Genomic DNA, 16,970 nt, shown 5'->3' with positions numbered 1-16,970 from the left:
TTGATCTCTGGTCAGGGCACATCCAAGAATAAACCAATAAGAAGTGGGACAAAAATTGATGTTTCTCTCTCTCTCTTTCTAAAAAAAATCAATCAATTAAAATTTTTAAGAAAAAAAATGGTTTTTAATTATGCATGTGCTCTTCACAAAGATCTCTCTGTGGATTCTGGATGGTCAAACCCATAACTTCTCAACATCCAGTCCCATAGCCTGGTTTACAGTAAAATGCACCTGCCCCAGGAAATCTTAAAGGCCAGTGCCAAATCTTACTTTAACTAACCATGAGAAATGTAAGTCTTTGACTTTACATTAGTAGGCCAAATGCATTTCTCTTTGATGGAAAATCAATGTTCTAAGCCTCTGATAAAACTCTGGTGACATCCTGCGTTTCATAGCTTTGATTCTCCTACAAAAGGTGTTAACAATGCAAGTGGTGTTAACCAAAACCCTTGCAGGGAATCACACATTGAGTGGCTCTCCGGCCTGCACCGCTGTCTGCTGGATTGTTATTAACACTGTGTCAGAGGCTCTTCCCCAGCACATGGCAAATGTTCACAGATTCATTTAGTCAACAAGTGCGCTGACTGCTGCCAGAACCGACACTGAGAACGTGAAATACATTAGCAAAAACATTCGGCAGGCCTCTCAAATACTCAACTGTCACTGGTCCAAGGTTCCTGAAAAAGTATATAATTATAATAATTAAAAGAGCACAGAGCAGGATGAGAAAACAGTGGGGCAAATTTTAATGTCATAAAGTAGCATTTTGGTAACAAGGAAAACTTGTCTTGCCCTGCCTAGTGCCTCCCAAGACTCAATTAAAGAGCCTGCTTTGGAGAACAATAGAAGACTGAACTACTGAGGGGAAGAAACGAGCAAAATAAAGGCTACAAAGGGCTCCCCTCACACACTTCATTGGAAGAATCTGACCTTGTTCCTTATAACCAGAATGGCATGTTATGTTACAAACATAGGGAATTTTGCTGCTAAGATGTTGAATGAAATCTCTCAAGGGGAGGATTACCTCTGGGACTTCTTGACACTTTTAAGATCACTTCTGAAGTATCAAAGCACTGTTATATCAAGTAAAATATTATGAAGACTTCCTCAACACCCTCTTTCAACATTCCCACACCCACAGTTCTGTCTGAGGTATGCTTTTCCTCCCCACAGTCAAAAATCGCCCTCTGGTTCCAATCATTCTCAAACAGTCCAGACTCACATATATAACTGTCTACTATCTCCAATTGGGTGAGAAATGAAAACTGTCAACTCAAAGTTGACATGGCCCTAGAATTCTGGCTTTCCCCTCCAAAACCTGCATCTCCCCAGGACTTCTGTATCAGTATGTGGTCCATCGAGTTTTCTCCATCTCCAGCAACAACACCCTAGTCTGTGCCAACATCATGCCTTGTCCAGTCACCTGTAAAGAAATCCTGATTGACCTTCCTGCTTCCCTTCTTACTACCCCAAAATCCATTTCCTCACTGGTAACCTTGACAACTGGAGTGACAATTTAAAAATGCAAACCAATCCTGTTCCCCCAGTGCTTCTCCTAAGGCTTCCCAACACCCAGGATTAACGTCCATATTTTGAGTCCTGCCTTACAAAGCCCTACACAACGTAATGCTTGCCTACCACTGTGGTCTCAGTTCACATCGCTCTCCCCTTGGCCCACCACACACAGGCCAATCCAAAGTTGACCCTATTCATGCTCTATCACATGACCTCTCTGAATCTCTTACCGCTTACCATTTAGCACTTACCTCTACATGCTACTTTTCTTACGTATTGTGACAAAATTATTACGTTCTGACTTTCCCAACTAAAATACGCGCTCCCTGGGAAGTGGGAGCCTGTCTTGTTTGCCAATAGATTGCCAATGCCTAAAAACCTCACAAACTTTAGGTGTTCAGTAAATATTTAAAGGAAGTAGGAGCTACAGGTTATTAATCCATGTCACATTCTTTGCAATTTTCAAGAAAAGTGGTCAGTGTGTTATGTCAATAATAGAAACACAGTTCCCAATAGGACATTAACTGGGATGCCCGCTAGTCCCTGGTGACCCCATGTACAGGAAGAGATGCTGCAGAGGCACCATTTGTTTACACAGATGCTTGTCTATGAGGAATTTTTGTTGAGATGAACCCACCAATCATGTGTTTTGGGCAAGGAAATTACACAGTGAGTGTGGGTTCCAACCCTCAGAATATCTGCTAGCTCAGTAAATAAAACCAAGACACTATTTGCAGAAACCTATAGCTGCATTATTTTGCAATAACATCTAAATAGGTGGGTTCTATTGCTTTATCATTCTTTTCAATAATATTCCACCATAGGGGCTCCCTTGGTGAGCTTTATAAAAAAGGGAGGCTGAAACACATACTGGATAATATATTATCCACTGGGCTTGGCCACCCAGTTCACCTCTGAGTCACGCTGGCAAGTTTCTTAACCTTTCCTCAGTATACGCATCTCTAAACTGGGAATAAGATTAAAACTTGCTTTATATGGTGTTGAGAAGATAAAATGATAGGAGTGAAGCAATTATACCAATGCCTGGGATGCAGGAAGTACCCAAATCATTTGAGCCTTTATTATAAAGTATTACTAGGCTACTATCAGTGGTTTATAAAATGTTTTATATTGTAAAATCTTAGAGAATCATTATTAAATTTCTATTGTCACTGCTACATGCAAGGGCATTAAAATTTCTACGAGATCTCTTTCAGATCCAAACAAGGATGACTACTGCAGGTGGAGGCAACTCAGTAAGATTTACACTCCATGCTGTCCACACTTGGGGAATTGGCCTGGGTTAAAAAAAAATAAGAAGTGAATCCAAATCAATAGTCTTCACAAACCATGCAACTGTGGTTAGAAATATTAGTTGTAAGTGTATCTGGCCATTGAGGATTTGCTTAAGAAAACCACAGTTGCTTTGTAAATGTTCTTCCATTAAGACAGAACTTGACGAGAAAATAAGTCAAGGTTAGAAAAACACAAAACAACATTAGACCATCATAACTTACTTTTTAATTATTGCTATTATTGTGACATTCCAAATGCTCAATTTAAGAAACTTCAAGACCTTTACACAGACTGTTTTTTTAATTAGTTAATGTATTTACTTTTATTGTTGACAGTATTATAGGTGTCCCCCTTCCCCTCAATCCCCCCTCCAATTAGCATACAGACCCTTTTTATACTTGGGTTATAAAACAACCTTAGAAAACCATAACACAATAAATTAAATAGAAAGTTATGAAAAGAAATGTAATGTGCTCCATAGAAAATATGACAGTGGAATGATAAAGTTAGCATAAAACTATGATCAAACTGAGTTAGGAAGAAGTTAAGAATTCCAGAAAAAAAAAAAAAAGAGAAAAGCTATAGCTATAGTTACTTGAGAGAAAGAATTAGACCTACCTACTAAAAAGATGCTTGGTTCAGTGATGGTATTTTCGAATGAGCTCTAATCTGGGAATGTGTGATCTTGTGCATGCCTCACTGAGGATGATCCTGCTACTTTGGCTCCTATTGTATGCCCTGTGGATGCCCCCTACCTGCTGCTCACAGCCATGAACACAGGTGTCAACACAACACAGGTATGTGTTCAGTGTTGGCTGAAAAGAAAAGTGGCTGAGCACTAGCCAGTTTGCCAGTGGAGAGCATCGGCCTGAGGACTGAAGGGTAATGGGTTCGATTCTGGTCAAGGACACATACTTCAGTTGTCAGCTCAAGGCTCAATCCCCCAGTCTTGGAGGCCACCAATCAATGTATCTCTCTCACATTGATGTTTCTCTCTATCTCTCCCCCTCCCTTACACTCTCTCTAAAAAATCAATGGAGAAAACTATCCTCAGGTGAGGATTAACAAAACAAAACCAAAAAGAAAGAAGAAAAATGGCTAACCATACTGCTTGATGAAAAACGTGTGTGTGTGTGTGTGTGTGTGTGTGTGTGTGTGTGTGAGAGAGAGAGAGAGAGAGAGAGAGAGAGAGAGAGAGAGAGAGAGAGAGAAGAGAGAGAGAGAGAATCTGGTATGCATGCATTAATGCAAGCTCACATGTGCTTGTAGCACCAAGTTAGTGAAAGACTGTTTACTTTAAAGATGCTGCAAAGATCAGATCTTCCCCTATTCAGTGGATCCTTCAGCAGCTAGCAGTTAATTTACCAGAAATTTATAATTAAGCCACAAGGCTAGACTTTAGTACACTGTTTTAGACATTTATTTCATTAATAGTAAGTCTGCCTAGTGACTGCCATGAGTCCCCATTATAATCCTGTCTATATCTATATCTATATGTATGCCTATGTCTATGTCAGAATCATATATATCTATGTCTATAAACATATCTATCTATATATCTACATCTGTATATCTATATCTATTTGTGTCTATATTGATATCTATGTCTAGAAATCTATATCTATTTATCTATCTATTCAATTGATGCAGAAACATGCTCCCTGCTCCTTAAAAACACATCAATATTGAACATGTATATACCATAAAACTAATTTACAGGAAATATGACTTCAACATTCTGAGCTTGGCTCAGCTCCAAGCCCTGACAGTCATGCTGTACTCCTTGAAGATGATACTGCCAAATTCAACTATAACACTGAGAGTAGGTCCAAATGCTCAATTTAAGAAATGTTAAATGCCAGGAAGGAGCTGACATCTGACCCTACAGTGTAGGGGAGAGGCCCAAGGTCTTGGTCTACATGACATATGATTACTCCTACCTTCCTTTTCAGGTCTCTGAACAATTCATAGACAATCAGCTCATAGAAAGAGATTGTGGAAGGATCTTACACTCCCTCTTGTTTTTGAAATACTGTGAATAATGTTCACTCATATGGAAAACAACAAAGGCTATTAAGGAAAGCCATAGAGTGAGTGGCCTCAGGTGGACAATATGGGGACAGTCTATGATAGCAAGAGCAAATCTAATTATTGAATTACTAAAAAAAATGAAATAAACATCTTAAATCAAATGTAGCACAATCAGAAGGCTAGAGGAGCACATTTATATCTCCTATAAAGGGACAGTAAAGAAGTTATATTTCACAAAATTCCAGTTGGAACCACTTCATAAAATAACACGTAAGTATAGGCACTAGTTGTGTGTCAGAGTGTGGGAAGATGAATTCAATCAAGTCAAGGACGTCACTATATGAAGAGGAAAGTCTATGTGTACACAAAAAATTCTACAAGAAATCCAACTGTAAATCACCCCTGAAGAAACATGCATGGGAGTGTGGAGACACAGACAAGGTGCAACTTAACTGGCCTGGTCATTGAGAGGGAAGAGACAAGTCCATAGAGAAGGTGACATGTGAGCTGAGAATTGGTGAACAAGCAATTATTCTCCCATTGGACAATATAGGAAAAATCATGCCAAATACACTAAACTCTGATTGGGGGGTAGATGGGAATAATCCTATTCCTTCCTCCAGGAGACAATCTCATTATCCTCCAGTTCTGTGTCCAAATGAGAAATAAAGTTTTGTCACTGATTTTGAAAAATCCTCAAAGACCCATCCATCCATCAATGTTCCACAAATCCTTCCATAAAACAAATAATTATTGACAGCTTTTGGTGCCTTAGGCCTTTCTCTATGCCTGGAGATGCTACAGTGATCAAAAGAGGCAAAAATGCCTGCTGTCATGGAGACTATGTTGGGGGGAGGGCAGAAATTATACAAATAGTGATAATGGTGGGAAAAGAAATGTGGTGTCCTGAAACCAGATGGAGAAAGTGTCAAAGGAGGTGGGGGGATCCACTGTACTATACCAAAGCTGCCAACTATGACTGTCAAGTGCAATGGGGACTGAGCTTCAACCACTGGATTTACCAACATGGTGGTGACTGTGACCTCACAAGGCAGTACTGACAGAAAGACTAGCAGTCAAAGTGGGTTCAAGAGAAAAAGGAAACGCAGAAATTAAGGATAACAAATATAAACACGCACTGTTATGGAGTCTTTCTGTGATGAGGAGAGAAATGGGCCATAGATGGAGAGAAAATTAGGGTCAACAGGTCATCTTATTAAGATAGTGGATGTTTGCCTTCCTATTGGAAATATCCAGTATAGAAAGGAAACTAACAAATGATGATGATGTGGGGATGAAGGAGGATTGTTTAAGAATGAGATATTGGTGTCCAAGCTGGAGTTGTAGCCTCAACTGAAATTAGTCAGGCTAGCCAAATGCGATGTGTAATTGGCCAACTTGGGCAGGTGCCTCATCTTCAAGCCATCACTGTAGCAAGGAGGTGGTTTGCTATGGAAGAGGAAGCATTCACAAAAGACGTATGACTCTGAGCTGGAAGCAGGGCAGTTACTACCACCGCGCAAAAAAGTCTGAGCTATGATAAATAACTTAGATACACCCACCTAATTCCTCCACGTTGGAAATGTAAGATCTGTTGGCTATTTTTAGATACGGTTATATGAAAATATGGTGGCATTTATTTCCCAGAAACTCCTGACCATCTTTCCAACCTTTGCTTTTCCTGCTTGTGTTTAACCAATAGTGGTGACTATCCAAACTTTAAGCAAAAGCAAATGAAACAAAATGACTCTGATCCCTTTGTGGCCTGTGAGATTAAAAGAGACACAAACGCACACAAAAATCACAAGGAAAGCCCCAGTGGATGAAGCATGAACTGCCTAGGTTGGCAGCCCTGCAGCTATAAAAGCCTCTCCAATGCTCTGATCTGAAGACATGTAGGAAAACCTCAAGTCCCCTGAAACTCCAAATCCAAACACAAGGTCATTTCTGTCCTTCAGAAAGTTCTGCCAAAAAAAGATGTTATGCACAGTTTAATCGAGGGGGCAATTTCCTCTGGTGCACACGTAAATCTTCAATTCCAAGTAATTAACCCCACACACAGCGGCCCCTCTAATGGGTGTCTGACAATAAACAGACATACGTATATGCCATTTCCAGCCTAACTTCACAAAGAGAAGAAAAGAAAATGGATTCTGAACTTGCCCATACATCTGTGATTTACAAATATTTATAGTGTTCATAGGGCCAACAACCTTCAGGATAATAACATACTTTGCAGACATTCACTAAAAGAAATGGGGGTTGGGGGAGCCAAAATCCCATACCAAAGAGAAAGAAGGAAGGAGAGCAATTCCTTCCTAGAATGGGAATTCCAGTGCATCCCAATGTAGATAATAGGAGCAGACGATCCTCCTGTCAGTGAACTTGGCTCATGAAAAGCGAAATGCATGTGACACCACAACTCAGATCATCTCACGGAGATTTTCCATCTGGCTGACTAGACAATAGGGCAGGAACAAGAAGTGGAGTCCATAGCTTCAGTATTTCTGACAACATTAAGAATGACAGGCTAAATCTTTATCTCACAGTACAACCACACAGCATGTTTAAGCAAGTGATGTATCCATATCAATAATATTCATAGAAATGAACAGCAAATACCACAAAATGAAATTCCTATCAGCAATGTTACCAACTAAAACACCAATAAATCAGTAAGCACATTCTTTTCACATGTGGATTCTGTCTCCAGAAACTCAGTCTGGTTTCTCACTGCCTTTTCCTAGTATCAAATGATATCCTTTCACTTTCCTTGTTTTACAGCCAATGAATCTAGAAAACCAAGAAAAGTATAGATGGAGAACTGAGTTGTGGCTCAATCTGTCCAAGCCCAGAAAGAGAAATCTAGCTAATTCTCTATCTCTTGGAACTTATAAACTGTGAACAGTTACTGCAGAAACACCATAACCAATTAATATTCTAAGCAAGTGCTCTCAACTCAACAAGTAAGGACATCAACCTACACATCACTGGTATAGTTGACCAGTATTGCCTTGGTCTTGGGGACATAACACCACATAAAATTTAAAGCAAACAACACCAAACATTAGGGACAAAAATAAAATGACAGGAAAAGCACTGTGACAATGACTTGTTAACAGTCAACATAACAGGTAAATACTATTAAATAACATATACAAGGTGGCTCTCTCTTAGGAGCACAACCACACCTTTCCCCACCACTTTCCTCCCAGGTGAGTTTTCCTTGCCTCTCTCTCTTTCCTATAAACTCCAAGGGCCCTTCTTTTGCCTCTGTAACTTATTTCCTAAGCTGATTTTCTTCTATGACTCTACCCCTCTGACTTTCTAAATAAATGTTCTCTTATTAAAAAGTTATATATAAAGGTAGTTGTTAAAAATATAGGTAAAGGCTGTAGAACATCTCAAAATATAGGTTAACCTTTCTCTTTCCCTAACCAAAAGAGAAATAAATAAAAGAATGGAAAAAATTTTCAGTTGTCTGGCTCTAAACATGGTCTCTATTTGTAGAATGAAGCAATGTGCAACTGAGATCTTTCATCCATGCAAATAGTTTAATTGTTTGACTATCCTCATTAAATTAAAACTTAGGATTGATTTTTATCAGTGAGGAAGAACAGAGGCAGAATAAAGCTGTGAGAAAAATCACAAAAGTAAGTATCTATTTTTATAAAGCTAACTGAACTGTTTTCCTGAATTAAAGCATTGAATATATTGATAAGATTAGAAGAAAGTTTTAAAAAATTATTATTTTTCTAAGAACTGGTTGATATAATTATAAAGCAAAAATTAGGCAACACTACAATAAACTTTAAATTTAAGAAGATAAAGTTAAGCAAATGAAGTGGAGAAAAATACAACAAAGAATTAATATTCTTAAAGACTGTTAAAATCTGTAATAAAAATTCTGAATCTCAGTAGCGCAGAAAGCATAAGATAAAAACAAACAATTCTCTCACATCCTCTCTCTCTCTCTCTCTCTCTCTCTCTCTCTCTCTCTCTCTCTCTCAGTAATGGCTAATAATCACCAGCAGGTATGGCTATGGCTCAGTGGTTGAGCGTCAACCCATGAACCAGGAGGTCAAGGTTTGATTCCTAGTCAGGGCACATGTCCTAGCTGCAGACTGGGGGCATGCAGGAGGCAGCAGATCAATGATTCTCTCTCATCATTGATGTTTCTATCCCTCTCTCCCTCTCCCATCTTCTCTCTGAAATCAATAAATACATATTTAAAAAAATGAAACCAACCAAATAATATAATGAGTAAGCAATGACACATATAAAAAGGAAGAAAAACTAACAAATTGACTAAACAGTCAATGATGATACTCAGTGATGTTTCAGCAAAGCAAACTCTCTGGCATATTATTGGTAAAATATAAATATCTACAACACTTTCCAAAGCCAATTAGCAGTCTCATTAAAACTCCTTGGTTTTGAAATTATAAGTCAGCTACAGCTATTGTAACATAATGAATTAACCTTCAACTAAAAGAAAGCTTTACAGTAGCAGCTGCTATTGTTGATAGAAATCGATATTTTCATACACCAAATTTCTGCTTTTCACAAGGCAGGAGATAGTGTGACCTACAAAAAGCTAGAAAGCAGTATTGGAAACAAGTGGAAGAGGTACGTGCTTCTCATGATTGTTTCAGCATCATCTATTATTTTTCTTAACTGGAAATAACATATATATCTACCCCCAAAAGACAGTGAATTACATTATAGTTCCTTTACATGATAGACTAGTATGATGCATTAAATGAGGGTCATTAACAATCTTCAATTATATGATATAGCATCAACATATATGTTTATAATATACAAGTATATGTTATAACAAGTGTAAGAGCAGTATATAAAATTTTATGCCCAGTACTAATTCAAATCTATGAATTACTAATCAAAAACATACTATAGCCTAGGACGGTGTGACTAGGTTGGGTGCTGTCCTGTTTGATGACCAACCATGGCACATGCCAAAGATGTGGGCAAAGGCCTTTGTCTTTAGCTAAGGGATTATGGGGGAATTGTGCCCTTCTTGTACATACAGGGTGAGGCAAAAGTTAGAATTACCATTGTTTGTATGAAAAATATTGTAATAATTAATAAATAATAATACCAGAATAAACTCCATTTCACATACTTACAACTGTAAGCCTACTTTTGCTCCACCCTATATTTTCTATAATGAGCATTCACTATTTTAATTCATTTTTCTTTCAGGTTGCAAACTTTAACATTGAAAATTTTAAATAATGAAGATAAGGCTCATAAAGTGCCAACATCCTCAATTGCAGTGATAATCTATTTACAATTTGGTATATATTGATAAATGTTCTCGTAGACTTTATAACACACATGACTTGTGGGTAGAGATTATTTGTTTGCACATTTGTGTTTGTATATTTTGAAGATTAATAGGGTTATATTAAATATTATTGTGCAATTTCTTTTTTCCAGTTAATTAGGTACCACATATAGTTTTTCATCACTTTTATAACCATAATTTTATTTTTTATATCATTGCCATTAAAGTGAAGGAAACATTGCCATCACTCATGGAAGTACATAGGAACCAGTGGTTCTTGAAAAAGATCTCCAAAAGTTCTGCTAGATTTGCCTCATGGGCTTGCTACAATGATTTACTTCTATGAATGAATGAGCGAATGAACAACAAACAGAGTAGTTCCCCGCGTAAACTCTTTAAATAAACACAAATTAAGTGGTTTTTCTTTGCCAATTTTTTTAGATTAAAACCTATCAAATAGGCCTTAAAGTGTCAGTGTACCCTTTTAAGAAAAAGTTTTTTAAAAATCACATTATTTGATGTATGTGGCAAAGGGTATCCCCATCTTATCCCATGATTTAAGTATGCCAATCCTTTTCAACTTGACTCTTATAAACATCTGCTTTTGCTTATAATAAGAGAGGGAGATTTGATACCAGAACACTTTTGTGCAACATAATTACCAGGTAACCCCAAATAATTGCATGTTTGTCCTAATCCTTCCTCCTTCCTATATAATAAAAGGGTAAAATGCAAATCAACAAATGGCAGAACGACCAGTCGCTATGGCGCGCACTGACCACCAGGGGGCAGACGCTCAACTCAGGAGCTGCCCCCAGGTGGTCAGTGAGCTCCCACAGGGCTCATGGCTGGCGAGCACAGCAGTGGTGGTGGGAGCCTCTCATGCCTCCGCAGCAATGCTAAGGATGTCTGCTGAGGGGTCCCGGACTATGAGAGGGCGCAGGCCAGGCTGAGGGGTCCCTGCAGCCCCCCAGTGCAGAACCTTGTGTACTGAGCCTCTAGTATATCTACACTAATAAAAGAGAAACATGGTAATTGGCGTACGACCGCTACCCTTTTCATTGGCTAATCAGTGAGATATGCAAATTAACTGTCAGCCAAGATGGCGGCCAGCAGCCAGGAAGCTTGAAACTAACTTGAGGCTTGGTTGCTTCAGTGACAGAGGATCGTTGGAGGAAACCAACGTTCCCCGCCTGCGGCTGCAGGCCTCTGAGTGGGCAGTTTAAGAAACATTGTAACAAATACCGCTGGACTTCAGCCAGCAGATTCGCAACATTGTAAGCAAAGGCCAGAAACCTACTTTCAGCACAGAGGCCTAAGAGCTGGAGCCAAGCCTCAAGGTAAAGCTGGCCCAGAAGAAAAAAAAAAAAGAAAAAAAGGAGCGGTTGGGAACTTCAGTCACTCCCAGCCTGAAAACAGCCCTCAGCCCCTCACCCAGACTGGCCAGGCACCCCAGTGGGGACCCCCACCCTGATCCTGGACACCCTTCAGGGAAAACCAGCCGGCACCACCCATGCACCAGGCCTCTACCCTATATAGTAAAAGGGTAATATGCCTCCCGGCACCGGGATCAGCGTGACAGGGGGCAGCGCCCAAACCCCCAGATCGCCCTGCGGCTCTGTGTGTGACAGGGGGTGGGGCCCCAACCCCCTGAGCAGCCCTGCTCTGTGCCTGATAGGGGGTAGCTCCCCAACCCCCCCCCCCCCATGGGCCCTGCTCTGTGTGTGACAGGGTAGAGCCATAACCTCCCCATCGGCCCTGCCTGAGTGTGAGAGTGGCGGCGCCCCAACCCCCTGATCGGCCCTGCTCTGTGGGTGATAGAGGGTGGTGCCCCAACCCCCTGATTGGTCCTGCTCTGTGCGTGACAGGGGGTGGCGCCGCAACCTCCCCATCGACCCTGCCTTGAGTGTGACAGGGGACAGTGTCCCAACCCCCCAATTGGCCCTACCCTGAGCGTGACTGAGGGTGGCATCACAACCTCCCAATCTGCCCTGCTCTGTGCATGACAGGGGCGGCGCCCCAACTCCCCAATTGGCCCTGCTCTGAGCCCAACCAGGGGCTGCACCTAGGGATTGGGCCTGCCCTCTGCCACCCGGGAGCAGGCCTAAGCCAGCAGGTCGTTATCTCCTGAGGGGTCCCAGACTGCGAGAGGGCACAGGCCGGGCTGAGGGACCCCCCCCTTCCCCCTTAGTGCACAAATTTTTGTGCACCAGGTCTCTAGTATATATATAAGTAGCAGTATGTTTAGGGGTGCAAAATAAAACTGAAACCAGGTAGACAAGCACATGGTGGGCCAGAGGATGCTGTGTCAATGGCACCCAGTCAGGGCTTTGGGTTTCCTGGCTGAGGGGTTGGCCCAAAATAGTTTTGCCATAAAGAGACTTGTCTCTCTGAAAGCTTGCCCATTCACTGCCATTTTTAACAGCAGAGTTAAGTGAAGCTCGTCAGCTGTCACAGTATCTGAACCTATAAAACTGTTGGTTCCTTCATTTCCCACCTAGATGTCTGACTTACCAAGGAGGAAAAGGCTGGAGTGTTTCTTGGATCATGTATCACACTAAGGATCCACAGCCATCTGCTCACTGGAGCTCAACTCTCACACTCCAACACTGCAAAAAAAGAAGAGAAAAAAATGATCCTGTCTACCCAGTTTAAAAGATGTTGTAGTCATTGTGTATCAATTCTAGAACGTTCCATTAGTGCCATGCACAACCAGATGAAGCTGCTTTAGCAACGTGAGACTTAAAATAGTGACACAGGATAGCTTAAAAATGACAAATAGGACAGTCCTGGCTTAATTCATATCCATGCACCTATGGATTTCTCTTTTCAGAAAAGGAGAAATAAAAATTCAGATGCTGTTAACATATGAAAACAAATTTCAGGAACAATGGAAAGGGCCATCATCTCAAACCCATTTGAATTACTTTAAGCAGTTTGAAGGTCAGTCAGATTGGTTGTGTGAATTTACCCATCGCAGGATGACTCTTTCATGCTTTCTTTTTTTAACACAGTACCTTAAGTAATACATTTTTAAAATAGTTGATTAAAGGCAGCAGTTTAAGAATAAACTAATATCAAAAATCTGAGTTTGTATTTTTATTTTTATGTTGACTTATTTGGTTCACAATATGAGACTTTATAGGAAAAAATTATAAAGCATAAAAATGATTCACTTTACTAAAACCAAGCCAAGCCATCCAATCTCCCCATCCAATTTAACATACAAAAATCCTACAAACTTGATGTTGTAATGTGACAGAAAGTCTACCACAAAACACCAGCCCCCCTAGAACCCCTGGTCCAGCAAATAGGTTACTTCCCACTTCTTATTCATAAAGGAAATGTGCGCTTGTTCCTTAAGGACGCCTGGGACTTCAAATACTGCACTTCTGCACTCAGGGCTCATGCTTTTTCTATTGTCCTCCTTCACACAGTTTCTTCCTGCTCTCCACGCTCTGCAGCTTCTGGCTGCCATAAACCTGGAACACACTGATGTTGCCTATCCCATCACACACTCACTTAGGCAGCAGCTGAGAATGATGGCAAGAAAAGAACTTCCCAGAATATTCTGGAACATTCTGGCTATTCCTCTATGCAATAATTCCCACACCGTCTCCTTCAGTAATTATCTAAAAAGCCATCTGCCTGCAGAAAATAAACTGAATTACAGCATCTGGAAATTTGTAAAATTTTGTATCTGCTAAAGAGCAATTTTGAAGTCTCCAGGTTCAGAGGTCAGAGGGCAGTGACTAGGTAACATCATCTCTCCGAGAGGTGCCTTTGGTTAATTCATAGGAAGTGATGGGGTGAGCCAAAGCAACTCATTCAGATTGCACAAGAAGGCGCCCGCAGGCCAGGTGCCCCGACACACAGCAGAATCCCGAATCCCTATGTGGTCCCAGCAGAATCTTTAAAAGTTCGTGACATCATCCTTTGGAAAGGAGAAGGCACAGATGCGAATCCTTGAGGCCAAAAGAGGAGTGAGGGAGCTCTCCCCAAGGTAAGGAGGCATCCTCAGCCCAGGAAAAATTCCTAGGAGCGGCCAATTCTTTCTTACACCAATAATATCTCCTTCGGGTGTGGCAACAAATATGTTAGTTGAGACTTCTTTATTAAACAGCATATTTGAATACATCAACTTTCCGGAGACCTAAAATCTGCTTTGTAATTTAGTACTAAAATGTCCTTGTATTTATTTGTAACTTAATCAAAATTTAAGTAATAAAGTTGGACAGAGCCACTGGTTGCTGCCATGAATACCTGGAGATTTTCACTGGCTCCCACATATCAGAATTAAATTTAAAATTGAGGGCTGATAATTAGGTGTAGAGGCTGAGTTTCCCTAGCCTCCCCTAGTGAGGTCATAAATGAGCCCATGAGGCCCCTCAGCTAGGACATCCAAGAGTCAGGCCTGCAGAGGACGGCATCCTCTTAAGCAGCAGAGGGGACAGAGGCCAAGAGGACTAAGAATTCAGAATCCTTGATGCAACCAGACAACAAGTACTGCAGGAAGAGAACATCCCTGCTGAATCCAGGCCCCTTCCTTATAAAAAGGCAACATTCAAGTGGCAGAATGCCCAGCTCAGAATTCACATGGCTCAGGGGACAGCATAACTTCCTTTGGAATCTGATTTCTGAACCAAAAACCAGTTCCAAAAAGCAGGATTGGGGCCCATACCCCCTGAAAAGTTTTAAGATGCCACTGTTTATATCAAGGATTTTACCATTCTGGGGCATGAAGGCTAGTGAACAGCATCAGGACCCTTTGCTCCCTGAGGTCAGCCCTTGCCCGGGTAGAGTTCCACCTTCAGGAGGCACATATATCACTCGATACAACACCCACATATACAAGCAGAAACCACAGCAACAAAGCAGTAACCTTGAATGGGAACTAAATTAAAATCACAGACAATGGCCCCTTCAAGTCTGAAGGCTGAGCTAGCCCATCTTCTCCAGTGAGGTCATACATTAGCTGATGTATAAACCATAAATCACTGACACATTTTCTAGAAAACGGAGTCGGTACAGAAATGGCAAAGCCCAGGGGCTGGCCTCAGACTGAAGGGTGAAATGCTTTAAGGTGGATATTTAACTGTCTATTAAATAAGAGACTGCTTATGTTTCACTAACATAAAATGTCCCCATTCGACTCAATTCCATTTTATTCTTTTCTCTTTTAGCTTAGTATCATCTTCAGTAGAAATGACCTCAGAAGTCTTTGTGTCATAATTCTCAATTACAGCCCTGCCCAACAAAAACCAGTCTCAGACACACACACCCCCATGCAGAACTTGCCCCCTGCAAGGTGTTGTGACTTACAAATGATAAACCATTCCCAGGAGTACCCTTCAGCCACATTCACAGGCTCTTAAAGTCCTTTCTACAGTGAAATGCATGAATAAATTTTAAGCATCAGTTACAACTTGAGTGCTCCTCAACATACGCCTCTCCGCAAAAATATGCAACCTGCCCCAGCCCATTCTACTCAGAATGAGAAAATATTTGGATTTAAACATTCTCTTAGAGATCAAAGGTCAGCTGAGTGGTGGCCACTGTCCTACATGTACATGAGAGAAATTAAAATTTCAGACCAGTCTTAAGAGCTCAATTTTGAACCAACCACAGAAAAATCACAAGAAATAAAATAAAAATGGACAAGACCACCTGGTATCATAAAGACACTAAGTGGTGGAGTAGAAGAAACCCCACCAGTACAGGCTCAGGAAACCTATAAGCTGTAAGCTGTTGGGCTAGTGTTTCCCAACTTTCAAGAATTTCACCCGTGACTACAGAGTTTGAGATATCTCATCATCAGTGTCAAGGTAAGGAGCATTCTAATCTGTGAGGAATGTTTGTGAGTTTATTTGAGTCAAACTGTAGACAAATGCTGAGAAGCAAAATCTAAAGGGATTGAGATAATGCTCCGAGGATGGCAGTTTTGCACCTTATTTTATACATTACAACCAAAAGAGGAGAGGTAACTGGGTTACATGAAATCCACTGGTGATAAATTAGGGAGGCAAGAGAAAGCGGGGTGGGGGGGGGGGGTGGAGCCTCTGGGATTGGATAAAAAGTAAATTAATATGTAAAATGTGTGTGTGAGTATATGATAGTTAATAGTCAACAACTCAATAACAATGAGGGGATTTGTGGTCTCCACAGAAGGGTGCCTATGCTTTGAGGGTTCCAGGAAAAGGCAAATTACTTTGACATTTACAACAGTAGAGTATCGTAGATGTAAAAAGAAAATAAGCTCAGTTAGGGTAAAGATTGACCTTTGTCAGGGAAGATGCCAGCCTAGGATATAACAAATCACCATAAACTGCTTTTTAGTTAAAAAGTCTTAATTTCAGACCATCCTATGTGGTTACTTTAGGTCTCTGAGTTTGTAAGGCCAACACACAGGCCTCCCCTGAGCTTGTCAGATTAGCATGTGGCCCATTTTCATCCACATCAGTCAAGTGGTCGCTTAATCACCATGCACAGCACAACCTCATGGCCATTCTAGGCGGCTAGAAGACAAAGCAAGGACTGATTATGTTCTTGGTAGCTCACACCAGGCACTGTCTGATTCGTGTGCTATACGATTCAGTAAAGCTCTGAAACTGGAGGAAAAGGAAGTTCCTTCCAGATGGAAGAGTCGGGAAAAGCCTCCTGGAAGATGAGGGATGTGATCAGGGCTTGGCGGGAGGGGTAGGATATTAGGAGTTGATAAAGACTATCTGAGTGGGGTGAATCACAGGTGAAGCAAATGGTAGATCAAACAGGCAGACCTGAGAATCCTCGGATGGAAGGAAGAGCCATCTTGGCTAGA

The 16,970-nt window shown here is 40.9% G+C and overlaps 1 protein-coding gene across 3 annotated transcripts in view; it reads right to left on the bottom strand.

Annotated features, from left to right (window-relative positions):
- SEMA5A (semaphorin 5A) overlaps window positions 1–16,970 on the bottom strand; it is a 397,867-nt gene that overhangs the window by 282,962 nt on the left and 97,935 nt on the right. For 2 of the 3 annotated variants that reach the window (XM_059694805.1, XM_059694804.1), the window contains exon 2: window positions 12,668–12,762. The exons of the other annotated variant lie outside the window; for it this stretch is intronic. The gene's annotated coding sequence lies outside the window, so the exon portion shown is untranslated. The remainder of the gene's footprint in view (window positions 1–12,667; window positions 12,763–16,970) is intronic. 3 annotated transcript variants of the gene reach the window in all.

This window comes from Myotis daubentonii, chromosome 4, assembly GCF_963259705.1.
Source record: "Myotis daubentonii chromosome 4, mMyoDau2.1, whole genome shotgun sequence".
Classification (NCBI taxonomy): Eukaryota; Metazoa; Chordata; class Mammalia; order Chiroptera; family Vespertilionidae; genus Myotis; species Myotis daubentonii.
Note: the sequence above shows the minus strand (reverse complement) of the source record. Positions and strands in the feature narration are given on the sequence as shown.